Source organism: Hesperophylax consimilis, chromosome 1, assembly GCF_061612785.1.
Source record: "Hesperophylax consimilis isolate HC1 chromosome 1, BYU_Hcon_1.0, whole genome shotgun sequence".
In the NCBI taxonomy this organism is placed as follows: domain Eukaryota; kingdom Metazoa; phylum Arthropoda; class Insecta; order Trichoptera; family Limnephilidae; genus Hesperophylax; species Hesperophylax consimilis.
Window position 1 is genome coordinate 43,543,287 of NC_142836.1, and position 16,657 is coordinate 43,559,943.

Sequence of the window (16,657 nt, forward strand, 5' to 3'; positions counted from 1 at the left end):
TCGCTTCTCCGGTACCTACCTCAATAAACCTTATTACCGAAAAGGGTCTAATAGTTCAATATCCATGGATCCAAATATACGATGTAATACGTAACCCTCTTTAAAAAATGCCTACAGGTATTTGTGTAAATTTACCGTTAGTGTTAATAAGTTAAGGTATGCTGCTGTAAAATGGTATACTTTTATGAATAGTTTCCTTTTTTATGACGGATACATTAATCAACAAAAAATGTAAACTTACGAGTACTTTTAAAAAAATCTCCCACATTTAAAACTCGCGAAACAATCTTTTTACGGAAAGTTACGCTGCTGAATTCTAGCATAGAGCTACAATTAAAGGCGCTACACAGTGTTTCGTTTCATACAAGCTAGACGGAAAAAACTCTTTTATAATTTTAAAGTGTTTGGAACCCTCTTGTGGGGAGTATTTAATCTGAATGTATTGAAAATATGGGTTGAAAGTGATTAATTTAATTTTTTTCTAAAAAAAAAAAAAAAAATCGGAAAAAAATCTTTTAAATAAGTAATAACAGAATTGATACCGTATTTGAGGTTTTTGAAGAAAACAAATTTAAAAAGTTAAAAATATGTCTATTTTGAGAATAATAAATATGTAAAAGCACAGTCAAAAAATATAATACAAATCACGAAACAATTGCGAAAGTATAAAAAATGATAAAAAATAGCTAAAAAATAATCAAAACAATCATTATTACTAATCTAGGAAAACAATTTTAGTCATATTTAGCAACGGAACTTAATAAAAACAAGCATTAGTTGCAGAAAGTACAGTCAGAAAATAAAATAATAATATCAAAAGTTATGCAAGAACAGTAACGAAACAAAAAATATTACTTATCTAATAAAGTGATATTTGAGTCATTTGCGGCGAGAGAAATTAACTGCACATAAACATCTTTATTTTTTTTAAGACAGAGTACAAAACCAATAGATTTGTGAGAAAGTGCTTATACATAATGCTTATTGAAACTAGATGCTATCTGAGTTTTGTTCAGAGGAATCCTCAGAATAATAATCAGAGGAGTCATCAGAATAATGTTCATAGGAGTCATCAGATCGCAAACATTGTGTTCTTGACTCGGAATTGGGTGGAACAAGTAAATTTAACACTTCAGAGGGAAGTGAGCTCGATTTTTTTTCTTGGAACCTCTCTAAAACTATTTATTATTGGATCTGATGTAATTAATAGCATGGTTAACATATCTCTGTTTGTTGATGTTCGGTCGATTTTTCTGGTGTGCAATTATCTAAATCTTCTACAGTCTTTATTTCGCGCCTCTTGCGCCTCTTCTGACAGCTGCCCAATAGGTACAATGCACGAACTAATCACATCAAATGAATGGTATAAAAGTTTATTAACAGTTGTTGGCATGGTATACCAATCATATAGGTTAAGATATAACTCCTTAGTGTCATGCACATACTGTTCAAAATGTTCGATGTTAATGCTATACCCAGAAGCTATTGTACTCAAAATTATGCAAAACCTCTTGATGAGCCCCGCATCTACACCCGTTATCTCGGCACTCTTTTCGTGCTCTCGAAAAAAACAGTGTTTGTGTTGCCAAACCCAGGTTTTGTCTTATCTACAATTAATTCCATTTCACTTTTAAACTGTTCCTGTAATTCCTTTTTTCTAGTACTTAAAATTAGTTTATTTGCATCCCCTCTGACTTGCCAGAGTTGTATTCGGTAAGCGATATGCAAAAAACATTCAAAAGTTTTTATCCAGGCATGCAATGTAGATAAGCCGAAGGAATAAAATTCTTGTCGTGGAACTCTATTGATAACCGTAGTATTCATTTCACTGGGTTTGGCACCACAAATATAACACGACATAGTCGACTTGTTTCCAGTCATTACATTGCAAATTTTGCCATCTACCATAGTTAATAACATTTTAAATTTTACATTTTCAAATCTACATCTTCAATATTAATTCTAAAATTTATCAAATCCGAGAAACTGCGTTCCACTTTTTGGTTATATTCAAAGATATTAACTGTATTTGGCTTTTCAAATTTTTCTCACTGCTTGAACTGAGATTTTGACGTTCAAATTTACTTAAAATATGATTATATATTCCCTGAAACCTTTCTTTCTTGGGTAAACTTCTCCACGTCTCGAACAATTCCTGCCTGGAAATCTTGTATGTGGTGCCTGTGAAATGACAAATTATGATTGGTGAGCATTAATGAGCAAAAATATCGAAACTGATTTGAATAGAAAATTAATTGTTCTATCTACAAAAAAAAAATCACGGAACCTTATTGATACTTTATCCGAAAAAAATTCTCGAGAAGTTAGAAATTGAATATTTTTAAACCACAAAAAAATACACAAGTTAAACATTATTTTTTTAAAAAACTGTAATGTTTTATATTAAAATTTTACAATTATAACATACTACATACTTTCCAAAGTAGTTTCCATTTTTTTTTAGAACCAAAACACATTATTTTAACCACATAAACAACCTTACAGCTCGCGCGACAAGATGCGAATAAAAGCAACTGATAATTCATTAATTAATTTACCTAACTTTGGGGCTCTGGTATGAGTCAACCCGTGCATTAATTACCCCAATTCCAAAAGCATTTGTCACACTAACTACCTGTTAATACCCCCATGACGTAATTTTTCAAGAATTCCAAAGTGACTTTTTTCCGTCTAGCTATATGAAACGAAACACAGTGCGCTACTGCGTACTAATATCTCGTTGCAACTTGTTTCTCTATTAGAACGCGATAAGCGGTGCGCGTAGACCAGATTAGGTAGTTTCAGTTAGAAAAACAAAGGTAAAAAAACGGAACCTATTTTTTCGTTTCATGTCTCATCTAAATAACATCAATGAAATCTAGGTTAATGAAACTATTTTCTACTAAAAATATTATTAATATCCTGTTCTGACATATGACCCATTGAAGTTACCAATTAAAACAAAAAAAAATTTGATGGTTATATTTTTATTCATTACTTTCATAAATTTCATATTTTAAAATCTCTTTGGGGAATGTTACGTAGGAGTTTATAAGGTTCTGTTATGAAGTTTTTTTGCACTGAGAAAAATGAGTATTGCTGATTTATTTAAATCCTGCTTAATTCTGTATTGCAGGCCGTTTCCTAATGAACTTTTAGTACATTCATAATATATTGGAACACGTGTTCATGCACTTGCGTTTGTTCTGATAATATACAACTATGAAATTCAAAAATTTTAGAATTTTTATGTTCGGACATTTGTTTGCGATAACACATTCGTGTTTTACTGAAAGCTTATTAGGAAACCTGTCAATTCATTCCATCAAGGCCTGTAATCCCGCTTTTATCAGGTTTACGAATAATTCTAAGAGATTCTTGATAAATTAACAATATTCGGAAGTTTTTTACGCGCACAATTTTAATTACTTTTTGCTAACGTGCTCTTATAAACTGCAACCAGAATTACTGACAAAGAAAAAACTAGTATTTTTTGGAGGAAAAACGAACAGTTAGGACAACGTCACACATCATTTGTTCGATTTACTTTTCCCACTCCACATTACTTTCCTGAAGTCTAATGTGTTGCTCCCCAATAATTGTTATTTTCCTCGATAATTAACAGCAAACAGACTACAGATTCTGTGTATCGTGTAACCAGCCACCCCTATTTTCAGTATGCGCCGAGATAGAACTATAAACATATTTCTGTGAACTTGTAACCGAGCGTTAGACATTACCTGTGACAGGCTCGGCTTCTCCCGTCTTGCGCGTGTTAACACTTGTTCCGGATTTAGAGACATTGTCGTTAACAGAAACAGTTTCGTTCGTAATACGCAATGCTAAAATATTCTAAATATATTCGTGATATTTTTTCGATTTATTTTACCATTAAAAATTTGTAATATCTTGTATTTGCAAGTGTGGGGATTATCATAATTATTTAATAATAATAATTTCGTTCTCCGTTTGACACATTGCCTCCTAGGTATCTAACACGGTCGATAAAGATGTTATCGATAAGCAGTAAAATTCTCATCGTCTCCGAGCATTACTGCGGATTCCCATCGAACAAACGATAGTTTTAAAGGATTTAGTATTCTTAATTTATTCGACGTGAACTATTGTTTTTACGTTAGCGATTTGCAGTCGTGCTCGGGAACGATGATAAGTTATCGACATTATAGATAAATCTTATATTTATCGACCGTGCTAAATACCCAGGAGTCCTTATCTTACGCTATATCGGTGGCCTCGATCCTAAACACATATAAAATGAACGACATCTCTGATTTTTCTATAAAAAGTAGCACGAATCCTATGCAGTGGAGCTCATAGTTTGTATCGCATTTGAAGAAAAAAAAATTCAAAGTCCAAAATATATTTCTGATTAATTACTATTATTTAAGGAATATTTATCGTTTGTTAAATTATTGTGAAGTCATTGTAAACACAAAGTATTGTGGTCACAATGTTTTTCTTCGATTTTTTTTCGTATTTTTTATACATAAGGTGGACTGTAATCAAAAATCATTACAAGTACAGGAATAGCATTGTGAACAGTAAAATTAGGCAGGATTACACCTTATGTTTTATACTGCACGTTTTGGTGAGAATCGATATTATTGTACTGAGAGATCACTGGGTTGATCACTGCACAAGTTCCCGTAATATACTGACCTAGACAATTGTTGCAAGGTCACTCAGGTATGCATTCCAACACTGTCAGAATGGGACAGGTAATTTTGGTAATAGGTTAGGAGCGGGTATGATTGAATATATGTTAAAGGGAGATCCATGTATAGTTGCGTCATAAAGTATGTTTATATAATAATAGAATATCTTTATGTCAGTTCCCCTCACTAGGGATTCTTGCTCCGATCTTTACATCTGATGATTGGTTCTTAACTTCCAATACAAACTGTGTAACAATAAAAACATGTATATTTTTCATTAAAAATTAATAACAATATTTGGATGGTTTTCCTCGTCGTTAATTAAAGTGGCATTAGGTTTAGTTAATTAACGTGCCATTGATAAAAAGAATTATACTACATGATATATGTTCATAATTAAATTCATATGTAACTTTGATGTGATATTAATATTCTTATAATTAAATTATACATAATATGTAAATGAAATCCTCAGCACGGGAGATCCCAGTGAGGATATCATTATATCTATTTGTTACAAAAAAAAGATAATAAAACACTTATTATTATTATTATTATTATTATTATTGATATTTAGTAATTTTAAACAGTCAAAAGCATTTTATGTTGAGATCTTTCTTGTTAAATGCTTGTTATTAAACAAGAAAGATCTCAACATAAAATGCTTTTGACTGTTTAAAATGACATTAGGTTTAGTTAATTAACGTGCCATTGATATTTAGTAATTTTGAACAGTGAAAAGCATTTTATGTTGAGATCTTTCTTGTTAAATGTTTATTATTCTTATTCTATAAAAGCCCTGCTCCGTTTTATTTGTTAACACGTGCGTTTCGTGCACATAAATAACTTTGTATACGTTAAAGGGATGCACGTGTTCAATGTTCATGTGCAATGTGCATGTTGTATGCAGACAGAGTAGAAGACTGCAGCCAGTACAGACTAGTTGTAGACACGCTCGGCGTTTTGCTTGATAGATTCGTCAGGTTTAGTTAGTCGTATTCAGCTGTGGAAGTGTGGAGTACATACTCCTTATACACTAATTGCGCGCTTTGCTTTACTTCGAGTGCGCAATTCGGAATGTTAGCTGCAAATAATAGAGTTCCAACATGATTTCAATTCTGCACTTTACCGTACATGAGGTGCATTTTTAAATTTATTTTCTTGTTTGACATATTATATATTTATATCGCTCTGTTAACTGTCTATTAACCACTCCTTTTGTTACTTCTGTGGTTTGTTGTCAGTTACATTTATTCATAACTATCTGACGTGTACCCAGCGTAGCTGGGATTAATCCTTAGGAGATATATACCATCGTTAACTTTTCTATAGGTTTTTTTAATGTATATTTTTCCGTCTTACATTATTTTGATGAATCTCACAAGGTTTAGCCAGCGTTAGCAATGTTAGCACCCGAAAATATATTTTTACAATTTGATCACAAAACATCGACTTTTCTCTATTTTTATTAATATTAAATGCATGTTTTATATATATTTACCTTTCGGAAAAAAATTGCTAAATGATAGAGAAAACTTTATCAAAATCCGTTCCATAGTTTAGAAGAAATAAGTGCACAAACAGACAGACGCGGAAAGCGACTTCATTTTATACTATTTAGCGACTACTAATGAGATTACTTTCGAACGATAACGCAGACAACGTAGACACATTTGTTTTATTTTTATTTTATATGACTCCTTTGGACTTTAAAATCGTATCGTCGTCCCACAAAAAATCTTTTAGCTTTCCATTCCGGATTCCTTTAATTGACTTTAAAACCTCGTCGAATCTAAATCTTCCCTTCTATTTTGACTATCATAACGTTCATTCAATTTATTTTTACATCATTCCAAGTTTTTGTCTGTGAAGATCTTATAAAACAGTGTTTCAGTTGATAGTTTTATGCTTTTTAATTTTTTTTAATGTGAAACCGAAAAAGAGTCCCAACTGCTCCCAACCGTTTGGATCTAGTAAGACTACGGCATCCCCAATTGGGATATGTCGTGAGGCTAAAGGTAGTGTGGAGGGGAAATGAGTTGAAGATGAGGAAGGTGGAGAAGTACCTGGCTATTCAGATCTGGTCACCAAACACAACCAAAGCCATTTCAAACAGCGTTTCAATTCTGAATGGTGGTCTTATACCAGGGCGATGCTTAGAGTATCTTCAACTCTGGAACGTACCGCTAATGTACTATGTGTTATTTTATATGAGTAAATTTTGAACTAACACAAATTATTCAACTTTAGTTGACTTGCGCACGCCGGGATTTGAGCCCGCAAACTCCCGCTTGCGAGTCGAGAGCACTCGACCACGGAGGCCGTAAAAAAAATAAATTCAAATATAAAATAAATCTTTGTTTGACCTTACTTTAAAGGTAACATCTTTGTTGTGGTTCAAAATATTAATTCACTCGATCGAATTTTTTTTCTTCATATAACTGTGAAAGCAGAAGGATTCGATTCTATTTTTTTAAGGTCTTTTAGAAAGTATTTCAAAAATATTTTAACAATAGACAATAATACACCTAATCGCATTTATTCATTAACAAAGTATCGTACGTTTACCTAACACCTAAATATTTACCACATCCGCATCTGTAGTGTATGTTCCTGTAAACATCCCTTTAATGTGCGGGGCTTTCAATACTAAAGCTCCCCGAGAGTAGTCGCCGTGCTAACAAAACCCACCGCTAGTATTTGTAAAAATAAATCCCCGTTAATCAGTGATGGGCTCCCCCACCCAGTACACCCAGTCAGTAGTCAGTTCCCCGCTACAGGGTGGTTAGGATAAAGCACTAAATGATCATTTGTTGGTTAGTAAACATTATCGATGTATTATTGGTTATGAAGCGTACTTAGGTACACAGGTAACTCTGTTTATTGGCCGCGTGGGAGTATCGACTATGTGTTTGTTTTATCTAGATTTTCGATGTTTATTTCAATGCATAATTGTGTAATTGCAGATTATTGTACAGGGTTTTCCAATAAGAAGTGTTATTTTGATATTCAATCGTAAAAAAGTAAACGTTGTCCAGATCAATACCATCCAATTCCGGCCATAAAAAATCATTAATCGTCTCTCGATAGCGATCCATTCACCGTAACTGTGGCTACAGCCTAATTTTTGAAAAGTAAGGTCCAATGACTCCACTGGACCATAAACTGCATCAAACAGTCACCCGTTGAGAATAGAGAGCCTTTTCAACAATAACTCTTGGGTTTTCCGAGCCCCATATGCGACAATTTTACTTGTTGACGAAGCCTCCAAGGTGGAAATGGGCCTCATCACTCAAGATGATTTGCATTTGATTCACTCTAGTGATTTTTAATAATTTCAATGCGTTGTTGAACGGTGTATCGTTCCATTTTTATTAATGGCGTAGTTTCTATTTGTCAAATGTCAAAAAATGACAGCTTCAAACGTAACATCTACCGAAATAGCGGGCTATTCAAAATTACACCTCTTATTGGAAAACCCTGTACTTGATTATATCATATTATCGTGTAATATTTTTTTTTTAATTCATCTCTTCCGTCGTGAGGCCTTAAGGGAACCAACGAGGATTGTAAGGAGTCTTGAGGCCCACTTCCCTCGTGAGGCTTTCAGGGAACCAAGGGGAGTGGAGAGGAGAGATGAGACCTGGGAAGATACATTGTGGAACCAGAAAGATATTGCCACATATCCAATGACAACCCTGGTGAACTTTATAAAAGGGACCGGGTTACTGTTAAAGAAATGAGGTTGAATAGGAGATAGCACTATCGACCTATGGCCTAAGTGCTCACGAGAACTGTACGTAAACCATCTTTGCTCTAAAATGATAATAAAAAAAAAACTAAATAGTATTCGACTTGTTAGTTCGTACAAGTATTTTTAATTTTTATTTATTTGACTCTATTTAGGAAATCCAGTTTTATGCATACATTTTATACAATATTACATTTCTACATGCATAAACCAGTGAGCTTTCGCATAAATAAATTTGTACAAAAAAACAACACAATTGGTGGGGAGTTCGTAATTAACCTTTTGAATTAATGACATATGATAGTGAATATTGGTGTAATAAAGACAGTGACAGAAAATATAACATTTTGAATTCAATTGAAGAAAGCAGTGGTGAATCGACATACCTAATATTTTTTTTATAATGATTATACCTACTTAAGTGTTTGGTATAATATATTCAACGTGTTATCTTCTGTTTAATTTTTTTATCGTAATGCCACTGGAAAAATGGTTGATCGCAAGTACAAAATTAATACCTATATTTATATGTTATAGAACTATTGCTATATCTCAACTTGCGCTTTCTTTATGAACAAATTAAAATAACTTTTGATAAATTGGTTAGAGATTAATGTCAATTTGTATTATTACCAATTTGGCTAACGTGCAGTAAGCCTTTACACTTGAACTTTAAAATACCCACTTATTTTTTCTTCCTGGCAAATGTACCTACTGTACTTTTTTAATGTAAACATATTTTTAATATTTGCAATTCGAATTTATAAATATTGGAGTTTGAAAATTCATGTATTTTTCCACCGTAAATGCCATTTTAATGTTGGTTCGCTTACTTTTCCCGGATTCAATAGAATTAAATATGCTATCAAGGTGATTATAAACGCATCCATTATTTTCGTGGAACAAGTTTGGTTGTCAAAATATTGGCATTTTACATGACAGATAAAATGAGAGATTATGCGAATTTGGTAAAGCCCGATTAAAAAAATAAACAAAGCCTCTCGTACGTTTGGTAATTCTGTTTCCAAATAATAGATAAGTTTATGGAGTATTAAATAAATTTGTTAACGGTTGTTATCAGCTTAATGAATGAGTGTCGCCATTGTAACTGTGGGAGAATTAATTTGTGACTAAATAATTAAATTCTTTATTCATTGTTCACTCTACAAATGTAACCAAGTCCTTGCGTAGGTAGAAAATCGGGTAGATTAGGAGAGCTTTTTATAATTCATAAATTGTATAATTATGTCGTTATTTAATTACTGAAAGCAGATGTAACGGTGCACGTAGAATCTAACGCCGAAATCAGATTAGCAACCTTAGACAAAAGCATGGATTTGTTCAAGTCAATATTACAGAACTCTCTCGTAGTGTAATAAATTACATAAAGTAATGAGATATAAAAATACAGTGTGTGGCAAGCCTATGCACGACGGAAGTGAAACTTTTATTATTCTTCTCTCTCTCTTTTCATTTCATTCTCTCTTTTTTCTGTCTATTGACATATTTATAAGTAGCATATGATAAAAAAAATTAAAAGTTACAAAAATATGGGATTTGAACTCGGGTCCTGCATAACGAGTGTCGAACGCTCTGCCTCTAGACCGCGGTTATTACGTATTCGACCAAAATATCATATAGTAAAAATATCTAAAAGTCGCAGCACGAGAGCATTTTATCACTTTAAAAAAAATTGTTATTAAAAAAATCACAAAAAAAAAAAATTAGTTAAAGCGGGGATCGAACCTCGGTTCTTCACGACGACAATCGGGCGCTCTGCCTCTAGACCGCGAAGCTAAGTTTGGAGAGTGACCTAAAGTAGGTATATAATATTGGCTAGGCTCCTATAGCGAAATGATCACGTTTTTTCATGACGGTCATGAGTTGGTTTTACTCCGGTCCTCGAAATTGCATAACGCGCGTAAAGAAGTTTCACTTCAATAATCTTCAAAATATGTTAAATACAATCTGATATTAATTATTCCAGTCAATATAATATAACTCTCTCATAGGGTAATAAATTATATAAAGTAATTTTAAATAATAACGTACAGAATATGTTAAATACAATCTGCTATTCATCATTTTAAATGGAAAATACTTTGTTTTCATATTTTAAATGATTCCATTATAATTTTACTATGATAACTTATTATAATTACTTTAGAAGGTTATAACCATCAACGTAATATAGAAAATATACATATCATTGAAGAAAAGGATAATACTTGTAAATCTAAACGAAACATGAAACAGAATAAGACTAAAAAAATTATAGGTATCCCATATAAATAAAAATCGTATGTGTTTATCCGAGACACTATCTAGATTACAAATCAATTATTTAGAACTTTGTAATCATGAAAAAATTTAAGATTAAAAAATATGGAAAAATAATATTGTTGATTTTGAATTTGAAATCGACAATGAAGTAATTAATTTGGTCCAAATAGTCGAGTGGTTAAAGGCGCTATTCCGGTAAGACAGGGATTTTTTCAGTCGGACCATTTTATTTTTCCTATGTCTTGTTCTATTTCTTGTTTCTTTTAGATTTATTAATATTGTCTTCTTCTTCAATGATATGAATAACATTATAATTTACTCATATCGTTGTTTGTCTATGTTCTAGTATATAGATCCTCAAAGCAGATTTTAATTTGTAAATAGATTAAGGATAGTAGATTTTAGTTTGTAATAGGATAAAGGCATTCAAAAAAGTTAACAGTATTTTTAATGATATCATTGCGGAGAAAGCTTGGGTAGGTTTTTACCAAAATAGCGTTATAGAATGTAACCAAGAATTATCTACGTGATACGAGTAAAATTTAAATAAACTGTAATTTCCTTAACTTTAAAAGGAAATTAACACACGCAAAAAAAGCTCGTCTGCAAAAATAATATTTGTCACTAAATTGAAAATGATTTTTTTAATCCAAATTTACACAAGATGTTTGCATAATGCTTTGTTTACCACTACCTGATGAATATTTATAATATTTCGTTAAAAGTAAACACTTTGTTGTGCGAAATTATAATTTAATTAACTAAAACATTGTAACATTGAGTTTTTTGCGGTAATGTGAATAAACGTTTTTACTATTTTGTGAATTGTAAACCATTTTAATTTTTGTATTTCAAAGTTAAATTGAAGACTTGATTTTTTATTAATGGATATTAAAAGATGCGAGAAATATCGTGAGATCAAGTACGAGATCAAATTTCATATTTTCCCCGTATATTTGACGTACTTTTGACATCATAGTTTTTTAAGGGTTAAATTAAATAAAACAATTATGCATTGAAATTTATTTCTGTCTCTTGAAATTTTGTAAAATTCAATTTTTTATTTCCGAATATTCCCCCGGTTCTTCAAATCACCATAAAGTATATCCGAAATAAATCTGAAAATTTAATATTGCTTTCACTGGGGATTAATTCAGCCGACTGTTACAGTATTAGCCACCCTGTAGCCTGTAGCGGATCAAAAGGAGGGTCCTAAATAAAATTACTCACTTCTGAATGTTTATTTATCTTAAACACCCTGTTCCGCCGGAGAATCTACATACACGGGATACTGTACCGGTCCTTTTTTTAATTCATTAGAAACCCTGGACGAAGGTAGTTCCTTTCACACGTTTATTCGCATGTTTATTTACACTTTATATTAGCGCCACAGTCAACAGTTAACTTTTTCAATGGCGGCGAACGGCTGTGAACTCAAATTAGTGTTTACTACGTTATCGCTTTTGGAAATAAATTAGTAAATCAAGAAAAAATACTGTACAAGCCGTTGGCAATACACATTTCGTGAAAATACTCTTCTTTTTTACATTTTACGGTTTTGGGCACCGCCGCCTCGGGAACCATTTAATGAATAACCAACACATCTGCCATAGGTCACCTCAAGCGGTTCGCTACGTTTCGTGATCTAGCAGGGGTCCCGGATTCATGGGGTGAGGTGTTTTCAGGCCATGGCGGCGGTTTCGCTGGCCACCAGCTTTGTGGCGGGCCAGATCGGGAGAGGCTAGTTTGCAGCGGAATGAATAGATTCATACGTCCGTCATTACTGTACACTGGATTTTTACATACTTCTCATACCAATTCCTTTCCAGAACTTCCCTTTTCTTAAAAAATCCCTCCACGCGGTATTCTTGTATTATATAGGCCAGAGGGAAATTATTTTCCTCAGGACCTCTTGTGTGAGGTTAATGTAAAACAAAAAAAAATCAGTCAACCCGTTACATATAATATTCACGCCTTCATGAATATCGCCAAAGCTCGTCAGAAATTTCTCTGAACAGGCGACCATTTTTTTAAAACCCTCAGGATCCGACCAACTACAATAGCAGTTCAGTGACATCATGACTTTCTTCAGGTGCACTGCAATGTGCAGTGTATAGAGCTAGGTTTTAGAAGTTTTGAACACATTTTAATACTGTCCATGAAAATTCCTAAGTAAAATATTGATATTGTAGATGTCTGTCAATTATTTCATATACAATTTTCAATATTATATTTGTCTTTGAGATATTTACAAAATATTACCCGGCTTCTAAGGGGTCGATGAACTAATACGTACAATGACAGTACAGAGCTAATCATTTCTCTGAAAAGGGAGTAAGTCAATACCCGATGTAGGTATCGAAATATTAATAAACATCGCCCTCCGGTTTATCGACCTCATTAGGAATATATATCAGGTTTAAACTAAAAACTTACCTTTTGAGGCTGTAGAAAGTCGAATTATATCAGATTTTCCAATTATGTCCTAAATCCTGTGTCTAAATTTCGCAAATAAACAATTAGTTAATGTTAATCTCAAGTGCCCTACCAGGTACCTAAGTATGGTACTGTATATACTTAGTAGATCATTGAAGAAGTGTATTATATATTTGTACACCGCCCTTGAGGTGAGGCGTTAGGTTTATATAAATCATCCAAATATTATTATTATCATTATCTGTTCCAAGTACTCTTTTAAGGTTTCCTAAAGATGCTACGTGAATAAAGTTCTTATTTTCAGCGTTATTATTGACGGTCTTTCAGCTGGTAATGTATTATGTATGAATGGTTACTGCAATCCCAATTTATATGAAATAAGTTTTTGACCAGTTGTTGTCCCTTTTGTTGAGACCTCCCATCATAAAAGTACTAAGGGAGGCCCTTATCCCTTCTGAATGTCCTCAAGACCCTACTTGGGTTTAAACGCGCGTAAATAAATATAGTTAGAGTCCTCCTTACCGTTATGTGTTGTATTGTTCGATCGGGAACCTCCCATTACTGCTCGTCGTTTTCGGTAAGCAAATAATATGGTGCAAACCAGTGGTGCGAGAGCTTCTCCCACCGAGGGCCCTTTTTGGTAGATAATGAACCGCACGATCGTCATTTTGTCGTTCACTAGTTGGTAATATTAGTTTTGTGGTTTACTACAATGTCAACACAAAACGTTTGATAGATTTTTCTAATCACAGTGTATATATAGGTATTTTAAAATTAGAGTTTTTTCTTCTAATTATTGTACTAAAAATACATGAAGGCCTTATTCCGATAATAAATTTTGGGCGGTACATTTTTGCTTAAAGTTATGGCATTTATACATATTTGTGGTATAGATAACAAATTATTTTTGTGGTATAGATATATAACAAATTATTTTTGTGGTATAGCTAGATAACTATTAAGTCAATGTAGATAACAAATTATTTTTATGGTATACGTAGATAACAAATTATTTTTGTGGTATACGTAGATAACAAATTATTTTTGTGGTATAGGTAGATAACAAATAATTTTAGTGGTATAGGTAGATAACAAATTATTTTTGTGGTAAAGGTAGATAACAAATTATTTTTGTGGTAAAGGTAGTGGAAGATACTCTCAGTATCGCCCTGGTGTAAGACCACCATTCAGAATTGAAACGTTGCTTGAAATGGCTTTAGCCGTGTTTGGTGACCAGATCTGAATAGCCAGGTACTTCCCCACCTTCCTCTTCCCCATCTCCCTCCCCTCCCCAATACCCTCAGCCTCACAACATACCCCAATTGGGGATGCCATAGTCTCACTCCCTCCAGACGGGAGCAGTTGGGACTCTTGTGCGGTATTACTGTAAAAAAAAAAAAAAAAAAAAAAAGATAACAAATTATTTTTGTGGTACAGGTAGATAACAAATTGTTTTTGTGGTATAGGTAGATAACAAATTGTTTTTGTGGTATAGGTATATAACAAATTATTTTATACAAATAGTTATACTCCGGTGTCCGGAAACTCGTTGTACAATTACAATAATTTCTAATTATTATTACACTGACTCTAAGTTCCAAGTGTTAAAATAATGTGTGCCTTTTAATCATTTCTATTAATTCTGGATATTTACCCGAATCGCTTTGCAGCTGATGATGGCACCATAATTATGGTGACCGAATAACTCATCGAAATTCAACACATCATTAAAAAGTGATATAAAGTTATGAAAAGTGATGAAACTAACTAGATTAAATATGTAAGGTAATGACTTTTTAAAGGTGTGATGAATCGTCATTTTGTGAGTTATCCGGTCACCATAATTTTGGTACTGGTATATCTCTAAGGTGTGTTGGATTGTCTAGTTATCGTGGAACCCAAAATTAGGGTTTATTTTATTTTATGGGGTGTTTTTTTTTCTTGGCACATCTAACTCTCCCATAGCTTTGAAAGTAAATCAATAGTTAAACACCCTTGATCTCTAATACAAACCCTTCTTTATCAAACCAACTAGTGGTAACGATATACTTTACCTAATGCAATGATATACTTTATACGAGGTGTCCGGAAAGTCGTAGTACAGGCGATGAATATATTACATTTAGAGTCGATTTAATGGTATATATTTTTTTATCTTTCGTTTTGGAGTAAATCGAGTCGGAAATTGGAATCTAGGGGTAATATAAGCTGTTTAATGTCTTTTAAAATGCGTCGAAGCGTCCTTACTTATTAGGTATTGTGGAAATTGTTTAGTGTACTTGTCTGCACTATGCGGAAATTTTTATGTATGAAGGAATATTTGACACGTAGGTGAAACTGTGGCGTTGCTGTAGCTCCGTGTATCTGTGCAGATATATGATCTTAAATATCTGATAAAGATCTGTATAAAGAGCTTAAAGTAGAAATATAAGTTGTGTGTAATTTTCCCGACTGTCTATCAAATTGAAAACAATTGTAACAAATAATATCTGTAATATCAAACTTTATACTTATAATAAAAATATCCCTTCAATTCTGTCTAAGCCTTTTCTTGGATACAGAAGAATGCGCCACTCGTCCAAGTATTTCCAGTGAGAAATCCACAAATTCAGAACAGAATTCTTTTATCCGACGAGAAAATAGAGACTTCTCGGTTATCTACTGGACAAAGAGCTGTTTTTTTTTAAATTCCAATGAAATATTTCCAAGAAAAGCACAACGCAAAATGGGGTGTTTTTTATTTATGAAAACTTCTATTTTATTGTCACTCAGTATTTTTATTTCATCAGGAAAAATAAGACAAACAAGCGATGTCTTTTAATAATTAACATTTTGCTTACTGATTTAATATATTTTATTTTTTTAATTTTATGTCACCGTTGTGGAGCATTTACATAAAATAAGGAGGTTAGTTATTTGTCTTGAGATTTGACAGAGCAAAAATGTAACAATTTACAACGAATTAGACACACTTCATTCTTCTCTTCAAAAATCTTCTATTCATTTTAAATGCGCAAGAAGAATCGTTAAATCAAAAGATGAACTTTTATTTTAACTCAAACACCATGACTTTATAAACGCAATTTTAAATGCCATGAAGATGCTTCCTCTGAGGAGGCCTAGACTATGAATAAACCATTGCTATATTAAACTGCTCTTAAGACGAGACAATACCCTAAAATAATCTTAGAACCTTAACGACGCAAGTGAAGCAGCCGTGTACAAAAATTGCAATGAGTGGCCCTGTGTATTGGACAGACCTGCTGTTGAATTTGCCCCATCAAATCTCTAAAATAAAGTGGGAATCTTTACGACATAAGTGATGAACTCGTGTTAAAACAATATTATACGCGCGGCCCGGCGCAAAAGATAGACCTACGATCGACTTTGCCCTAGAAGGCATATAAAATCGATCGTTTTGTGGGGTTTATCTTAATTATTTCTGATGAACGTATTACCAATTCAAATGTTTCTAGAGGGATCCCTCGGAAAGTTAATTAATCGTTAAAAA

The 16,657-nt window shown here is 32.8% G+C and overlaps 1 protein-coding gene across 9 annotated transcripts in view; it reads left to right on the forward strand.

Annotated features, from left to right (window-relative positions):
- heph (polypyrimidine tract-binding protein 1 heph) overlaps window positions 1-16,657 on the forward strand; it is a 919,983-nt gene that overhangs the window by 806,537 nt on the left and 96,789 nt on the right. The gene's annotated exons all lie outside the window — the stretch shown is intronic.